Below are 17,801 nucleotides of genomic sequence, written 5' to 3'. Positions count from 1 at the left end.
CAGCACCTCGCTTTCTGACTCCCACCTCCGCAGTGTGAGAAGGCGAGCTCCTGTCCGTGTCCTAGGAGGCAAGCATATTGCTTTCCTCCAACAAGGGCTGCACGCCCCGGCCTGGCTGTGGCCCCAGGAAACCTGCAGCCACCCAACACGCCACACACTGGAGACCCCTCGCGTCCCCACCCCTGCATTCTGCGGCAGGGAAGCACAGCTCCGGGCAGCGGGCGCTCACCCTGCCACCTTAGCTCTGAACACCGGCCAGCTCGCACACAGGGCCCCCTCCTGGCCTGGACTCCTCCAGCAGCAGCGGCCCCATTCCTGGTCTGCAGTGCTGGGGGTGGACCAGGGAACTCAACACTGAGCCCAGCCCCAGCCCTCTCTATTGGTGTTTTGAGACAGGGTCTCACTGACTTACCCAGGCTGGCCTCGAACTTGCAGTCCTCCTGCCTGGCCTCTGGAGTCCCTGGGATCTCATGTGTCCCTGCGCCCAGCCAGGCCCGTTCCCATGCCCACTGGGCAGACACGTGGGGCAAAGCTGCACTGGGCAGGCGCAGGGCTGGCGGGACGCGGGCCTGCCTTCCTGCCCTAAGTCCCCAGGCCACCTTCCCTGCCCGCAGCCTTTCACAGAAGAATCCTTGGAAAGAAGGACACTGCTTAGGAAGCCAGAGCCCAGGCTGGCGCTGCCCCCGGACGAGGAGCCGGCCACCCGTGCGCCCGGTTGGTGTGGGATCGGGCCTTAAGTCTTTCTCTTGGTGATTTTTCATTACATTCCACACAGCCCTCGACAGGCATTGCCGTGCCCACCAGGAACCCAAGAACAACAGCCATGCAAGGTCTGGCGCGCTCTCGTAGATTAAGGTCAAGGTTGTTGTGGGGCTGCTCTTGGGTCATTTGGCCCTGCCGATCCCCATATGGAAGCTCCCCAAGATGCCATTTAGCATGCCAGGCCCCTGGCGAAGAGAGCGGGCCATGTCACAGGGTGGGGGAGGGCCTGGAGTCCCCAGCAGGTGTGGAGTGAGCAAGAGCTGCAGTGGGGTTCCCTGGAGGGGCTGGCAGGTGGGGGTGGGGCTGGCTGGGCCCAGCCCCCATGGGGTGGGAGGAGCGACCCCAGTGTGCCCCTCACTGAGGTCCCACCTCTGCCCAGCCCAGGCCGCAGTCTCAGCCCCAAGCCACTGAGGCAGACGCTGAGGGTCTCAATCCTGAGGTCACTTGCAGAGTCACAGGCTGGGGAGAGGCAGAGTCAGGACTGGCTTCAGAGTCCCAGTTCCAGCCTCCCAGATGGTCAGGTGTCCACCCAAGTCCTGACGGTGGCCCAGGCCTTGCATGCCTGAGACCTGGGCAGAGATGGCCGGGCTTGGACTCTGCTGCGCTTTCCCTGGGTATCTGCAGCCTCCTGCCCCCTCCATCCTGCAGGCCCTGGGCTCAGGACCCTCCCAACCCAGCCTCCCTGGCTCCTGCTGGCGTCCACCTTCGCGTGGATCCAGAGTGGCCCTGCCCTATCTACTCGCGGGCTCTGGGCCAGGTCCTCTGCCTGAGCGTTGGCTCTGTTTCCAAATTGGCGTCCCAGCCCCTCTGCAGCCTGGGCACAGCCTCCCGTTCTGTCCTCTGCCTCTGACCTCCAGGCCCTGCTGCCCCCTCACTCTCCACCTGCTTCCCGCCAGGCTTTGCCCAGGCCCTGTCCTGCCCACACCCTTGCCTGCTCTTCCTCCAGCGGGCGATCAGCCCTTCAGGGCAATCGTGATAGAGGGCAGTGAGAGTGTGTGGGACCTCACCACTCGGGCACCGCCTGCGTGGGCTGACGACTTCTGTGTCACGTGCTGCGGTCTCCCAGTCTACAGAATGGGGGTCCAGGAAACCCCGCCCAGGTGCCGGCCAGGTGTGCCTGTGTTCAGGGGTGGGTGCTCCCTCCTCAGAAGACATTCAAGAGGCCTCTGGACGGAGCTCCTGCACCAGGCACCAGAGAGAGCCAAACGGAGTCACTGGAGCTGAAGTTCCAGGCCACCCAGGCTCCCAGCTGAGAGCTGTTCACCTGAGCTCAGCAGAGACAGAGGCAAGAGCCAACCCCCAACGAGCCATTCCAGCCGCAGGATGAGGAAGTCCCCCCTGTCCCAGGCTCCACAAGAACAGTCAACCCTCTTTCTGTCCCTGCTCCTGCTTCCCTGGGCCCTCTGTGGGCACCGCCACCTTCTGTGCCCAGCGCGGCCCAGCGGGGACTCCATATGATGGAATGCAGTGCTGCCAGATCCTAGACCCCGAAGAAAGACCAGTTAAGGTCCTCAGACGTGTTGAAATTTTGTCTTTTAACTCCGGTGTCACAAACTAGCCTACCTACCCTTCCAGGGTGGCCTCTGGTCCCCCATGCCCAGGTGTCAACTTGCCCTGGGCCTCCAATGGGGAGGCAGCCCTCCCCCCCGCCTGCCTCCTCCCTCCCTCCACTGGTGGTAGGGCCTTGGGACTGTGCTTGCCTCCCCCCTTGGACTGGGTGCCATGCGGCTTGTGTGCAGAGGAGGGAGGTGCACAGGCCACAGCTCCCCACCCACCCACCTGCCCCTGCAGGGCCCTTCCTGTGCCCCAGCTGCCTCCAGCCTCCCTTCCACCCTGGCCAGCTGGGCTCCTCCTGCCACCTGCACATTTTTCTCCCTGCCTGCTTCCCTGCCCCCACCCTTAGCCTCACCCCTCACCCACTGGAACAGAGCCACCTTCTCCTGTCCCCTCCTGGAGCAAAACTCCAGGAAAAGCTTATGTCCCCACCTTCCCCTGCAGGGTTGCTGTCCTGGTCACCATGACCCCAGGGTGACAAATCCAGGGGTCTGAGCTCAGTCCCAAGACACACCCAGACCTGGAGCCAGCTCTGAGAGTCTTTGTTTACCCCACTTCTCTGTGCTGGAACTTCTCTGGGAATGACTGTCACATGCTGCCAGATGCCTGAAGGGTACACCAAGGGACAGGCCCTGCATTATTACTCAAAAATCCAACAGGAATTCCAGAGCACATCAGGGTTTCTGATAAGGGGTGGAAGATCTGCAGATGTGGGATGAGTCACAGGCTGTCGGTGAAGGAGGGTGCTGGGTTCCCGCCACTGCAGAGATGACCCACAGGCCAGGCTCTGGACAGACCTGGGAAGACGCAACAGGAGGGCCGTTCTTATACAGCATCTTATACAGTGTTGGTCTTGGGAAGATCAGGAGAGCCAGCCAGTGGCCCCCACCTGTGATCCCAGATGCTCAGGAAGCTGAGGCAGGAGGATCACAAGCTCCAGGCCAGCCTGGATGACTTAGCAAGACCCTGTCTGAAAATAAAAACTAGAAGATCAGTGGTAGAGCAACCCTGGGTTCAATCCCCAGTCCTGGGGGCGAAAATCAAGAGAATCGGCTAGCCTGAAAACTCCTACCTCCTGGGAGTGCCAAATAGGAAATGACCACCAGCTTGTAAGAAAGTGGGTCAGAGCAATATCCCTGTTAAGACTAAACCAATGTCGCTGGGCACAATGGCGCACACCTGTAATCCTAGCGGCTCAGGAGGCTGAGACTGGAGGATCTCGAGTTCAAAGCCAGCCTCAGCAACAGTGAGGCACTAAGCAACTAAGTAAGACCCTGTCTCTAAATAAGATACAACATAGGGCTGGGGACGTGGCTCAGTGGTTGAGTGCCCCTGAGTTCAATCCCTGGTATCCACCCCGCACATACACGAAAAAAGACTATACCAACGTCATGATGCAGGCTAATATTATCTACGAGGCTAATACATCCCAGGATGCCTACAGCGTACGTGATCTAACACCACAATACCAAGTGTGCCGTGAGCCTGCGTCATGCAGACGCAGGGGTGGAGGCTCCATCTCGGTGCCTGGGTAAATGAACCTTCCTGCGCCCTTGCAGCAGCCCCGCCGGGTAGACCCTGCTGCTTCTGCCCATTTCAGATGAGCAGAGCAGGGCTCCCCTCCGAGGAGCTGGTTCCAGCCGCAGTCCACCTAGAGCCTGCCCTTCCTCTCCCGTGCTGGGGCAGGGTGCATGTTGTTAACTCGGGGCCCGCTGGCTGCACTCTGTAATAGCTAAGCTGCAGGAAAACCTTGCCAACTGAGAACCTGCTGCGTGTAGTGAAAGAGCAGGCCTCTCAGATGGCGCGGGGCAGGGGGCACTGGCTCGCCCAGCTCTGCGCAGATCACGGGCCTCCGTCAGTGCAGCCTGAGAGGAACCCACTGCTGGCCCAGAAAGAAGTGGGGACTGTGCCCGGAAGCTGTGGCCACAGGTCACAATGATCCAGGGTCTGCAGAGCCTAAACCAACTGACACAGGGTGGCTCCTGGTGCTTACCCTAGGCTGCCGAGCAGAGCCATGACCAAAAGCCCCTGGGCTGGGCGGAGCGCACCCGAGGCAGGGTTTGACCCCCAGCACCAACACACACATAAAAATGGAATCCTGGAAGGAGTGCCTGCCAGGGACCAGGATTCCCCCAGACAGCACTGCCGGAAACAGTCCCCATGAGGCATGGAGACCGCAGTGGCCCAAGTACCAGGGCCAAGTCCCCAAGAACTGCAGCTGGGAATCCAAACACAACCAGGCAGGATGGAAGTCGGCGCCTGTGCAGGGGCTTCGGGGCGTGGCCTTATCATGGTGCCCCTCCAGGAGAAAGGCTGGTGCTCGGGGACGGGGCCCTGGCATGGGGCCTGCCAGCCCCAGGAAGCTACCTCCTGTGCCAAGCCAAGGAAGAGCCGGGAGGAGGGCGGCTCCCACGGCCTGGGCCTGAGTCCCTGGCCCACGTCCTTGTCTCTCCCTGGGTGTCCTGCAGTTTGCGTAAACGGCCCAGCAACATAGGTAGTGTCCCCGCGTCAGGACACACTTGTCCCTGCTACACCTCTGATGCCTTCTCCTCCCCTTCAGATAGCCAGGCCCAGAGGCCGCTGGGGATTGTCTGGTCACGATGACCACTTGCTGTCCATTTCAAGACGTGGAGACCTGTGCGCAGGGGTGGGACATGTGGGGCCACCCAGGGCCGGCCTGTCCAGGCACAGGAGATGGGACGCTCCCGAGGCCCAGCAGGGCTGGCGCGGGCACCACCTCTCTGCCCCAGATTCCACCCACGTTTTTCTGACAAGGAAACCAAGACTCAGAGGAGAAGGTGACCTGGTCCTGATGCAGGGGGGTAAGTGACAGGTGCCAGGACCCAAGCCTGGCTGTGACCAAGCCACAGGCCAAGCACTGTCTCGGCCGCCTCCGCCCCCAGCCTCAGTAAGCACTTCTCCTCCACGAGCGCCAGCCAAGCCCAGCCCGGGCCCAGGGCTGTGGCACAGGGAGCCCCTTCCCAGGGACAGAGGGTAGCAAGGCGAGGACACGGAGGGGACTGGAGAGGGAGGAGGAGGCTGAAACTCAGAGCGTCACGTCACACAGGCGAAGGTGGGAAGTGACCCTCCGGCCTCCTGACACCCCCACCAGCAGTACCCCGTCTGCAGCTGTGAACCCCCGACCTGCCCAGCTTAGGGGAGGCCCATGGCTGGAGTGGACCCCTGCACTTGAGAGCTGGCCTGGGTTGGAGCCGAGGGCGCTGGGCACTCAGGTGAGGGAAGGCATGGGGCAGCACAGGGGCGGCCAGCCAGGCTCGCGGAAGGACTGATCCTGGAGGAACGCCCACCCCGCTGTCTCCCACCTGGCGCTGCTGTTGCCAGAGAGCACCGCCCCCCCCCCCCGGGGTGATGACACACCTCCGCGGGCGGCATAGAGGGCCATCGGGACCCTCTCCTGGGGACGTGGCCTGAAGTTCTGGGGTCCCAGCTGAGAAGCCAGCCCTGCCCAGCCTGCCTCCAACCTGGGCTCCTGCACCCCATCAGCCTGACCCTTCGCCCCACTGCTGAGTGTGGCTGTGAGGATCCCACCAGCCACTGTGGTCGGAGCAGATGACAGGGGGATGCAGAGGACCAGCATAGTCCTGAGCTACGGCTCTGACCAAGGACAGACAAGCCCTCTTCACTTGGAGATGAGCTCAGCAGCAGGTGGCCAGCGCCCCATCCAGACCCGGAGGCCCACTCCGCTCCCAGTGGTCCTTGAGCAAGGCGCCCATCTCCCAGGTGGAGGGACTGAGGCTGGGAGAACACGGCCCTGGAAGGCAGGGGTGGGGCGACTGCCCGCAGGGGCAGGACCTGAGGCTGGCTGGGCCCACCCACCGGCAGGGGCCCCTGAGGCCACAGGTGCCTGAGGTGACCCACAGGTCACCTGCAGCAGGAGCTGGTGAGTGGACACAGCACCTGCCCTCCCCGGGGGTGCTGGGCATGGGAGTTGGCTTTGCTCAGCCACCTCCGAGGGGCTTCTCAGTGCTAGTTCTGGCAATGACTGTTTTGTGTCCCCGAGGCCTGGCGCAGGCGCAGGTGCAGGGGTGGGGCCCGAGCAGTCACTTCTGCTCCCGGCCTCTGTTCCAGCCCACAGGGGTCTCCCTAGACTCAGGGGCAGGTGACAGGAAGAGGCTCTCCCGGGCTTCGCCGCAGAGATGGGGCCAGCAGTGGCCGTATGAATGGGAGCACCCAGCCCCTTGCAGGAAGCCCAAGCCGTCAGCTCCCAGGGTGCCTAAGGGGAGAGGAAGGGGAACCAGGAGCCCCCTAAGGCCACCAGAATGAATGGAAGCCGAGGAAGACTTCCTGGTGAGAGGCACTGTCCCTGGAGGCCGGGCCCAGTCCACGTCCACATGCTTGCCCTTCCCCTGCCTGGAATGACCCTGCCCGAAGCCTATCGACTGGTCAACTCCTGTTCATCCTGCGACACCCTGCTCGGGGGATCTGATCCACTGAAGCCTCCTGTATACGTGCACACAGCAGAATTTGGAAGCAACACTCCCAGCCACCCACGGTGGGCACACGGCTGGGGAGGCTCAGAGAGGCCCCGGGGACTCTGCAGAGAGGAGCTGTCCCTCCCCAGCTGGCTCCCGCTGTCAGTCGGGCTCCAGGCTGCTTGCTCCCAGCCACACCGAGCTCATGCTCGCAGGATTCCTGGTGGGGCCGTCGGCAGCCCCTCACCGAGAGGTGGGCAGCGGGCAGCACAACGTGCAGTGGGCACCGGCACTCTGCCTGTCCTCCTGTGCCCGACACCTGCCCGCCCTGAGCTAGGCGCTGGATTCAGATCCCACCTCATCACGACAGTGGCCCTTCCTGGGCTTTCACAACAGCTCAGTGGGGAGGGCAGAGGGGTCCGCACCTGGTCCGTGGGCACATGGAGGCCGGCGGGACCCGTGGGGAAGGACGGGGGCCCTCGTGGGCCTGGCGGCCCGGTCCTCCTTCTTCCCCTCACGTTCACCTGCCCTCTGCCGACAGGGCGCCCTCAGCACCTCCCGTGCCAGGAGGGGACGTCTGAGCTGGGGACAGAGCCCTTCCCCTCCCCACAACCTCCAGGGAGGGACCTCTTGGCCTCAGGGCCAGCAGACCAGGGAAATGCCACTGACCTTGACCTCCTTCACGGAGGGCTCGTCCCTTGGTTGGGCTGGCTCCTGTCCTACCTCCAGGGACAGCAGAGGATGCCTCGCTGTCCTGGCCATGCCGCTCTGTGACTCCGGGGGGCAGAGGACACCTCAGCTGGGGGGAGCAGGTCAATCCAAGGGCCAGGCTGTGCTGTCCCTCTGTACCGTCTCCTAGCTCTGTCCCCTTGCTGGTCCTCACCCTGGCCTTGGCGGCCCCTGCACAGGGGGCTCCCCCAGGCTCCCACCTCCATGCTCTGGAGCCGAGGGCCTCTGAGGAGGGCAGCTGACCCGGTCTGCTCCCACTTGGTCCCTCGGGGGCCTCGCTGTCCCGGCCACTCAGTCCAAAAGGGCTCCACACAGCAGTGTCCTCTGGGCTCAGAGGCTGGTCTTCTCCAGCTGGCCTGGCTCCCAGAGCTGGGCTGCGCTGACACCTGCTGGACTCTCTGGAAGGCCGCTCCGCTCACCTGCTCACCAAGCCCCCAGGGTTCCTAGAACCTGGTTGCAAGGCCTGTGCAGCTCCAGGGGCTCGGAGCTCTCAGCTCAGGCTCCTGTCACACCAGCCCCACCCGGAGCTGGGAGGGGACTGTCACCGCCATCTGCAGACGGGGCAGGAGGAAGAGGAGCGGCATCTCCTCCGTCCAGGAGCAGCTGGGGCACCCACATGCGTGTGCCTGGCCACTTCCCCTCTCTCTTTGCTGCTTGGTCACCACTAGGTGAGCGGCCTCCTGCCGTCAAGATGCTCTGCCTCACCTTGGCGCCACAGCCGCGGGGCCAGCCAGGGACTGCCCCCTCTGAAGCCAGAGCCAGGCAGGTCTCTCCTCCTTCAGGCCGGTTTGCCCTGGCATTTTGTCGCAGCGATGGAGCTGGCCGGCACCAGGAGAGAGGCCTGGGGGCGGCCGGGGCGGTCGGGGCTGGAAGGCCTGTGTGCTCTGGGGCACCAGGGCCTAGATGTGGGCCTGGCCCCAGTGGGGACTTGGAAATGACGGGCCACCCACAGGGTTCCACTGGTGCTGGTGTGTGGCCAGCTCTTTCTCCTGCCCATGCCCACTGTGCCGGTGGCTCCAGGGACCTGAGCTTCCCCTCAGAACCCCGAGCACCTTAGGAAAAACTTCCACTGGAGCCAAGATGGTCTCCAGGCCCTCAGGCACTGGCTCCTGGTTATTTCTGGGGGGACCAACAAGAAGGGCTGCTGCCACTCTGGAAACCAGAGCCAGTTCCAAGGCCAATGTGTGCCTGCCAAGCATCAGGATGTGAGGACAGGACGGAGCTCAAGAAGCAGAGTTCATTCCCCAGCCACGAATCTGAGAGTAAGCTCAGAGAGGCACAGCAACCTGCCTGAGGTCACACAGAGAGTATGCAGGCCCAATGGCTGAACGTACCCCTCTCGTGTTCTGGGGGCTCCCCGTGCTCTGCATGGCATAAGCTCCCTCACCGCTCCCCAGGCCCTGGAGCGCTGGCCCGTGGCCAGGGCACCCAGAATGTGTGTTATGAATGACGAAGGCCCCGAGCCCTGCTGCTCTCCCCAGCGCAGCGTGGGTAGGAGCCATCTGCTGGTGTTGGTGCTACTCTAAAAATCAAAAGCACAACCTCGAGCCACAGCAATGTCACGCCAGGGCGGCGGGCAGCTGGTCCTGACTCTGGGCTAGAACCGGGTGGGCTCCCAAGGGACAGGCCTTGGTCAGACGGACACCCCTCAAATCTCCACATGGCCACTGACAGCCCCGAGACCTGGACACCCAGCACCCCACAGGAGCCTCGGTGTCCCCACCACTGGACAGAGACGTACCCGGACTTACCTCGTGGGGTGTCCAGAGGACTCAGGGGTGGGATGCTGTAGGGGTGCAGCAAGGCCCCCACGTCTCCTCCCTGCACCCTGGGCAAGGCTGCACTGTCCCCTGGTGAGGTCTGAGGCCACCTGGCCTTGTGGAAGCCAATGGCTTACACATTATGTGGCTTCCACGTGGCCAAGGGGCAGAGGGGCCAGGAGAGGGGCAGGTGGCTCCTGGGGCACCCTGTGACTCAGCAGAACTCAGCGAGGCCACAGGCCCAGGGTGGCAGCCGCCCCCAGCTGTGTCCTGGGCAGGGAAGCCCAGCCGCCCGAGCTCCTGGTAAATATTTTATTGCTGCTCACGGAGCAGTCCCCAGAGAGGAGCCTGCAGTCCAGCCCACGGAGCACCCCTTCCTGTCTGCATGGAAGGACATACGGGGAGGCCCGGGGACCAGGACCAGGCCACCTAGTCCTACCCAGTGACTTCAGGTCAGCTCGGCAGCCCCCCTGGAGCCCCCGTACCTGTGCCCGTGGATGGAGAGCCCCACTCCTCTGCATCCCCAAGACTCCAGCCTCTGCCCCTGGCCTGCTGTCCCCGTCCTCCCTCCCCCAGGAAGCCAGGAGACCCAGGCGCAAGCCCATCCCTTGCCTATCTCCTCTGTGTGACCCTGGGCAGGCCCCTGCCCCCTTGGAGCCTGGCTCTATGATGGAGCTAAGGGCCCCATTCCTGGGCCAAGTGAGGCTGATAATAAGAGTGTCCCCAGCACCCTCACCAGGGCTGTTCAGGGTAGGGGACACGGAGCGTAGAAGTCAGGTCCAGGGGCAGGACTTGGGGACACACAGTCTGCTGGCTGCTTGCAGAACCCCACACTTCAGCTGGGGGGACGGGGCTCAAGTAATGGTGACCACACAACAGCAGCCACAGCCCCACCAGAACAAGGGCCAGAAGCCATCTGCCACGTGCCCGGTGCCTACATCCCAGGCCCTCGCTGAGCCTCCCAGGGCCTGGAATGCCACGTCCGTGCTCCTGTCTGACGGCAGAGCAGAAGGTGAGAGGCAGTGGCGGGCCCTGCCGAGGTGACACAGCGTTCCACTGTCCACCTAGGAGCCCTCCAGAGGGGCACGTCCGGGGACATGGCGACAGGACAGGGTACTGCACAGCTGCGATTTAGGATCACCATGTTTTAGGAGCCCGCAGGCTGCCAGGGAGATGCTCGCGCCACAGTGAAAGCAGCAGCCACCTTGTCACAGCCGTGGTGTCACGGGGAGGTGGTGACCCCAGGCAGAGACAGCCCCCCTCAGCACGTGCTCACTGAGAGGCTGCAAAGGGATAACAGAAATGCCACTGTCCAGGGAGCGAGGCCACTGGCGGCCCCCGAGCCTGGGGTCCTCCCCAGGCGTCACACAACACAGCCACAGTGGCTTTACCATTCCTTTCTCCTAGAAACAGGATGGGTCCCCCAGGATTCACTGAGCACCTACTGTGCGCCCTGCTTGCCTAGAGTGGTCTCCCCCTCACTCTCAGGTCTGGTCTGAGGGGGACAAGATGGGCAGCTGCTGGGACGGATGTGAGGGCCACTCTGCTGCCCACGGGGCCTCCGACCCAGTGGGGCACAGCGGAGCTCTGCCCCCTTCTTCCACGTGGTGTCTGCGGTGCAGGGACCATCGCCACCACCTGCCCATGCCCTAGAGCGCCGTGTGGCGGTGAGCTCCCCGGTGGGGACTGGAACTCTGGTCTCACAGTACTGAACGGGGCCTTGCTCCAGGGCTGGGCCCACTCTTGCCCCGCATCTCGGGCCTGGGTTCTTCTGTGGGTACCAGGGCGGTTGGACAGATTATTCTGGAGAAACTACCTTTGCAAACTGATAATGTCCTTAGCCAGCCAGCTGATAGCATGCAGGCACAGCCTGAAGAACCTTCCAGAAAATGAGCAGGCTTACACTGGCCTCTGAGGAGCCCAGGGGTGCCCTGAATGATGGCTTCTTAGCATGTGTCCTCGCCCTCCAGCTTGCCTCTGGTGGGGGGACAGTGGCTATTTGCACACCTGGTGCCAGGGACACCCAAGTGCAAGCCCAGCCCTTGCTCTTGCTTATCTCCATGCAGCCACTTGGTCTCTCTGGGCCTCGGTCTTCCCCTCTGTTTATGGGGCATGTCCATAAGCACCCCCTGGGCTGGCCAGCTGGAGCCAGACGGAATCCCGGGAAGCCTCCAGGCCTGGCGCACGCCGGGTGTCCAGCAGATAGCAACCCCCACCTCCAGGGGGAGCCCACGCTGTGGGGTCAGAAGTGAGCGGATGCCCTCTGTGCTGCGTGACTGTCTTTTACAAAGGGACATGTCCTGTGCCCTCCTGCATGCCCCAGGGTGTAGAGAGCCTCAGGACACAAGAGCACACTCCTCCTCTGTCCCCACCGCTCTGGGGTGAGGTGCAGAGCCGGGCATCCATGGAGGCTGCCCTGTGCCCTGAGGCCTGCTGCGCAGAGGCGGGGACCGACACTGACCCCAACCCAGCAACATGCTCTTTCTATTTTATTTTGAGATAGGGTCTCACCATGTTGCTCAGCTGGCCTTGAATCTGCCATCCCGCTGCCTCACCACCCCCCCCCAGTAGCTGGGGTTACGGGTGTGTGCCACTGTGCTGGGCACAAGACTCAACACTGCTGCAGCTCTGTGCCACTCCAGACGGGGCACCACCTCACTGCTTCATGAACAGGACGCTCCTGCCAGGGCTGTCCCAGCACCTGACATGGTACCACCTGATTCTCGTGACAACCCTATGAGAGCTGCTGCCACCGTCATCATTTTGTAGACAGGAAAAAAGGCAGAGGATGGGGATCTTGTCAAGGCCACACAGCAGAAGAGGCGGGGTGCACTCAAACTTGGGTGGCCTCAGGACTTGCACCCTCAATCACCAGGGCTGTCTGTCCCAACTCTCTGCAGGAGAGGACAGTGGCCTCCCAGGGCAGGTGGGCTGGACTCTGTATGGCACACTTGTCCCTCCCCAGCTCCCAAAGCTTCCTGCTCTGGGCCAACTGGCTGAGAGTCTGAGGCCAGAAGTTCTCCAAGGATTGGGATTTCCAAAGTCACCAAGAAATAAGCTCTCCACAGAGTTCAGAGACCCGGGCCAGCAGGCACAGTGCACACCGGCCCCCTCCCCACTCCCGGGAGGCTGAGGCAGGAGAATGGCTTCAGCCCACGAGCCTGAGGCCAGCCTGGGCAACCCAGCGAGACCCCTCTGGAAAGAAAAAGTGCCCCCTCACTATCCCACCAGCTGCTCCTCCACCAAGAGGGGCATGGCCACAAGAAAAAGGGGATGTTGTATTGTCACTAGGAAGCCACCTCCTTGCTCCACCAAACCCTGTCACAGTGGCCCAAGCTTCTCATTCACATCCCATCTCCAACCTGGGAAATGGCCAGTCATGCTGGACACAGGACCCCTGGGGCTGGCCTGGGCTTCAGGGGTAGGACGCCTGACCCTGCTGTCTGACCCTGGGGCTGCTGTTGCTACCCTCTGACCTGTCCCGCCCTGAAGCCACATGGCATCTGTGGCCGGCCCTCTCCTGCAAGGTGACTGGGGGCCGCCTTGCCATCTGCCAGGCCCGGAGGTCTTGGTAAGGGAGGGAGCGGGCAACTGTTCCTGTCCCCAGGCCTGCCGTGAGCCAGGAAGCTGGCAGCACACCACGCCACCAGCCACAGCTCGGTGTCCCCAGGCAGCTCCGCTCCACCAGCCCCAGGCCTTTTAAGCATCCATTAGAAACAAAAGGGCTGCAGCCCGGAGCCTCCCCTCGGCAGAGGAGGCCAGCCACACACCCTCCCCATCACCAGACCATCACAACAGCTGCCTCCCGCGGAAGTGCCAACCGTCTTGGGACTGTCACACCCACATCACAGTGCTCCTGAGGGGCCTGGCATCTCGCTCTGTTGGACCTGCCCTATTACCCCAATGTGGAGGAGGGTGACTGTTTTCAGATGAGGACACTGAGGGACAGAGAAGCAAAGTGACTTGCCTAGGGCCACACAGTCGGTGGGCGATGGACCTAGCACACTGACCCAGGTGGCCTGGCTCCACAGCAACCCCACCCCCATGATTTAAACGAAGGGCTTGGAACACCAGGCCACCAGCAGGAACCACCCCCTGGGAGGTCAAAATGGAGGTTCCTCACCTCTGCCTGGTGAGGAAAGGTGAGCTCAGAGAGGGGCCAGAGCTCAGCCAGGGACACAGCAAAGCCCTGGCCCCTAGGGTGGGTCCTTCTGGGTGTGCCCCAATGCCTGCCAGCCACAGGCAGGTAGATGACCTTGTCCCTCTTATCCAACTGGACCACCCAGTGGCACCCACCCTGAGTGCACTTCAGAAGGGATCGAGGGACTTGTGAAATGCAGATTTCTGCTGCCCTCATCAGCTGTTCAGGACAGGGGCCCAGGAATCTCCATTTTATCAAGCAGTGTCATTAAGGAGGGCGATCAGGTGGTCCTCTCCTGGAGAGCCCAGAGCTCACTCCCAAGAAGCATTTTCTGGGCCGGGCCCTGTGCAGAGCCATAGGGAAGATCCAGTCCTGGGAATGGGCCTCGGGCTTTTAGAATCCTGGGCACTTACTAGAGCTGTGCTATCAGCAAGAGCACAGCTAGCCACTCCACAGCGATGTCATGCCATGCTGTCCCCAGGGCCACTCACAGACATCACTCCACAGATGGGGAAGTGGCCCAGTGGTCAAGGCTGGGACCAAGTGCTATGACTCTTAGGCCAGGGACCCTCCCCTAGCCCAGAGCCTCTTCCTCACCTTGGCTCTGGTGGAAAAAAATCTTAGAAAGCATCAGGCCTGCTCATGTCAAGAGGATCTAATGATAGATCCCAATCGGCCAGAGGCTCAGACCCCTGGCCAGGCACATCTGTCCCCACCTGTCCCAGGGTAAGGAGGGGTCTCCTGGTCCTGACCACACAGACCCTGAGGTGCTTAAGCCCTAGGCCTCTGCCCGGGGACCTGCCAGGCGACTCAGACCTGCCTCCATCCTCTCTGCAGGGCCAGCTCCCTGCCAGGAAGGTGGCTGGAGGCCCAGGCCAGAGGCCAGAGGGCGGCTGCAGCCTGAGCCGGTCCAGGGCTCTGAAGGGGCGGGTCCCCTCCCTCGACCATCTTTGTTCGCTCTATTAGGGGGCAATGGCGAGGGAGGGGGAAGCCGCGGAGCCGAGGGGCGGAGTGGCAGGGCGATCGGATGACAAGGCGGCTGGACAGGGGTCTCGACGCGGCCCCGGAGACCCACCGCAGAGACCACGAGAAGCTCAGAGACAGAGAGAAGCGGCGGGGAGTCGGGGCCGAGCTCCAAGGTCCGCGGAGACACCGGACCGGGGGCCGCGCCTGCCGGCAGCTCCCGCCCGACCCCTACCCCGCCCCGCGGCGGTTCTCGGCGCGATACTCGCACGCACACCGCTCCCGCGGGCCCTCGCCCTCCGCGGGGCGCGCGAGTCCCCCAGGACCCTCCGGGACCGGCCTCGGCCCCGCTGCCGCTCACCTCGGTCCCCGCGCCGCCGCCGCCGCCACTGCCGCCGCCGCCGCCGCCACGGCGCAGAGCTGAGCCGGGCCGGGGGGAGGGGCCGCCGAGGCCCCGCCCCGCCAAGGCCCCGCCCCGCCAAGGCCCCGCCCCGCCAAGGCCCCGCCCCGCCAAGGCCCCGCCCCGCCAAGGCCCCGCCCCTGCCTAGAGCCCGCCCCGGCCCAGAGCCCTCCCCAGACTCGTCCTCCGCAGCTCAGCCTTGCCGAGGCCCCGCCCCAGCCCATCAAGGCCACGCCCACGCATCAAAGGCCCCGCCCCAGCCCATTAAGGCCCCGCCCCCATCCCGGCAAGACTGGGGAGATCGAAAGGGGACACATCCACCGGCCCCGGGTGTCTAGCGGGTGTCTAGCGTGGCGCAGGCTGTCGGGGCGTCTGAGGCTCTGTGTCCAGGAATGACGGAACCCACCCCTAGGTCGTTCTCTAGGGCCCCCCAGCGCCCATCTCAAGCCAGGCCTGAGCCTGGAGCCAGGAGCTGGAGCCAGGAGGGAGAATCCCAAGACCGAATCCTTGTCCTAGGTCCCAACATCCAGCAGGCGGAGGGAAGATAGGGCAAACACAAAACTCCATTTTGAACATAGGCCAGGGCTGTGGCTCTCAAAGGGTGGCTGTGCCCTGCCCCATCAGCCTCACCCTGGTTAGAAGTGCAAATTCTCGGGTCCCCCCCCCCCAGACCTATTGAATGGCTGAGGGCTCCGTTTATCCTGAAGTTTGAGAACTGCCCTGGTGGAAATATTGACACCCTTAACTCTGCACCCTGCATCCAGCACCCATATCTAGGATCTGACAACCCACACCCTGTACCCACACCCGAGGAATCTTGAAAAGGTTCCCCTGTTTTCTTGTCTGTCCATTGTAATGTGGTGAGGTGGGGGAGGGGCCGTGGCTCCTGGACCAGGAATTCCCTGGCAGAACTGACCCCCCATGCTGGATGAATCGGAGAAGCCCAGCCCGAGACCAGGGCGCCTGTGTGGGGATGTTCAGTGGTGAAGGTACTGATGATTATGTGTTTTCATGTACAAAGATTACTTTCAACTTTTAGAATATAATTGTGCAAATATTTGTATTCATGTTCAGTACTAAAACATATTAACCCTCTCATTGCTGTGCTCATTTGAAGCTAAGACACCCAACCCCAGAAGCAGTGTTAGCATGGGTCAGGTGAGGTATGAGCCTTCCTGGTGACCACACTCCAGGCAATGGGTGGCCCAGCCAGGTACCCTCTGGGTTAGTATTGTCCACAGAGTGCTCTGGGAATAAGCAAGTCTGGGTGAAGGGCAGGCTAGGAGTCCCAGAGAGAGGAGAGGGTATCTGGACAAGGGGTCAGCTGGAGCAAACCTTGGGCTGAGAGTACCAGGAGGTGCCTAGTCTAGATCAATGGAGCCTGAAGGGGTGCTACAGGAAGCCTGGGGTGGGGTCCTTGAGGTACCAGAGAGAAGTGCAAAAAGTTATCCTAGCCTCAGAGGCACCTTTGAGGTCTTCCAATCTAGCCTTTGGTACTTGCCCACAAGGACCCACCCTTTTCTTTTTAAAAAATGAAAAGTTTGTGTTTGGGGATAATTGCAGATTGACCTGTAGTTACAAGAAATAATACAGAACAATCTCTTGCACCAGTTTCCCCATTGGTAATGTTTTGCAAATGTCTGAGGTCACAGGATATTGACATCAATACCAACAACATGTAGAGCATCCTGTAACCACAAATACTGCCCCCCAAGCCCCATGGGTGACGCTCTTCCTCCCTCCCTGCCACCTCCGGTACCCACTCCTCTGTGCTCCATTTCTTTATTTTTCTCATTTTAAGAATGCCATGTCAATGCAGCCATATAGGACATCATCTTTGGGGGTTGTTTTTTTTCACTCATTCCTGGAGATCCTCCCAAGCAGCTTGGTGTATGGATAGTTTGATCCTTCGTATTGGAGAGTTGTTGACTGTGGCATGGATGTAGCCCAGTTTGTTTAAACATTTGCTTGTTGAAGGACATCTGGGTTGTTTCCACTTTGGGGCTGTTAAAAACAAAGCTGCTATAAACACTGTATAGGTTTTTCGTGTGAACATACGTTTCCATTTGTCCGGGAAAAATGCCCAGGAGTGTAATTTCTGGGTCGTATGATAGTTGCTTGTTTAGATTTTCAAGAAACTGGAGCACTGATTTCCTAGAAGTGGCCCCACTTTCCATGGGACTCACAGGGCGCGAGTGGCCCAATTCCTCACATCCTCACAAGCATTTGGTGTTGCCGCCCTGTTTGGTTTTTTACTATTCTGATAGGAGTGTAGTGACCATGTGAATTTCATGTGCCTTCCTCTGATGGCTAATGAAGGTGACAGTCTGAAAAGATGACGAGTTTATCTGTCATCTGTACATTTTTTGTTTTAGTGAAATGTCTGTTCATGCATTTTACCCATTTTCTAATTGGATTTCTTTAAATGTTGATTTCCAAGGGACCTCTATGTATTCTAGATACCTGTCATTTGTTGGATATGAGGTTGGCAAAGATTTTCTCATGATTCATAGCTTGTCTCTTCATCCTCTTGATGGATGTTTGGCAGAGCAAAAATATTTGATTTTGATGAAGTTTAATGTATCGATTTTTCCTTCTGTGAAACAAGCCTCATTTCTACTTCCTGCCAGAACGTGGAGCCGTGCTGGCCAGGGGCAGGCGGGACTGGGTGACTGTCTGTCGCGCAGGCCTTGCCCACACATCTCAGGTCCAGCTTTGTCTGCTGGCCTCTGACCCTGCAGGGGACAGAAGCAATGTGGACCAGCCCCACAGGGCCTGGACACAGCAGGAGCCTGGCCTGCAAGGGCAGCAGCTGGAGTAGGTGGAGCCGAGCACCCACCCTGCACACCTCCGTGACCCCAGCGAGCTTGGTGACTCCCAGAATGTGGGCATTGAGTCGCCAGGCACCCCTGCACCTCCCATCTGCTGCTAGAAGTAGACAGATACTCTCCTTCAACGTCCCAGTCCTGGGCCTGAGGCCTGCTCAGTGACCGTGGGACACTTGTTGTGTGCCAGGGGTTCTGCCGGGTCTTGAATGCCACTGTCCTATGTGACTCCTT

General features: G+C 61.4%; 1 protein-coding gene across 5 annotated transcripts in view; it reads right to left on the bottom strand.

Annotated features, from left to right (window-relative positions):
- LOC308658900 (proline-rich protein 5) overlaps window positions 1-14,750 on the bottom strand; it is a 114,606-nt gene extending 99,856 nt beyond the window's left edge. For 3 of the 5 annotated variants that reach the window (XM_081311829.1, XM_081311830.1, XM_081311833.1), the window contains exon 1: window positions 14,704-14,750. The gene's annotated coding sequence lies outside the window, so the exon portion shown is untranslated. The remainder of the gene's footprint in view (window positions 1-14,703) is intronic. The other 2 variants (XM_081311836.1, XM_081311835.1) reach the window with 2 other exon arrangements.
- Between the last annotated feature and the right edge of the window lie 3,051 nt (window positions 14,751-17,801).

Source organism: Spermophilus citellus (assembly GCF_964194105.1).
Source record: "Spermophilus citellus genome assembly, chromosome: 10".
NCBI classification, from domain to species: domain Eukaryota; kingdom Metazoa; phylum Chordata; class Mammalia; order Rodentia; family Sciuridae; genus Spermophilus; species Spermophilus citellus.
Note: the sequence above shows the minus strand (reverse complement) of the source record. Positions and strands in the feature narration are given on the sequence as shown.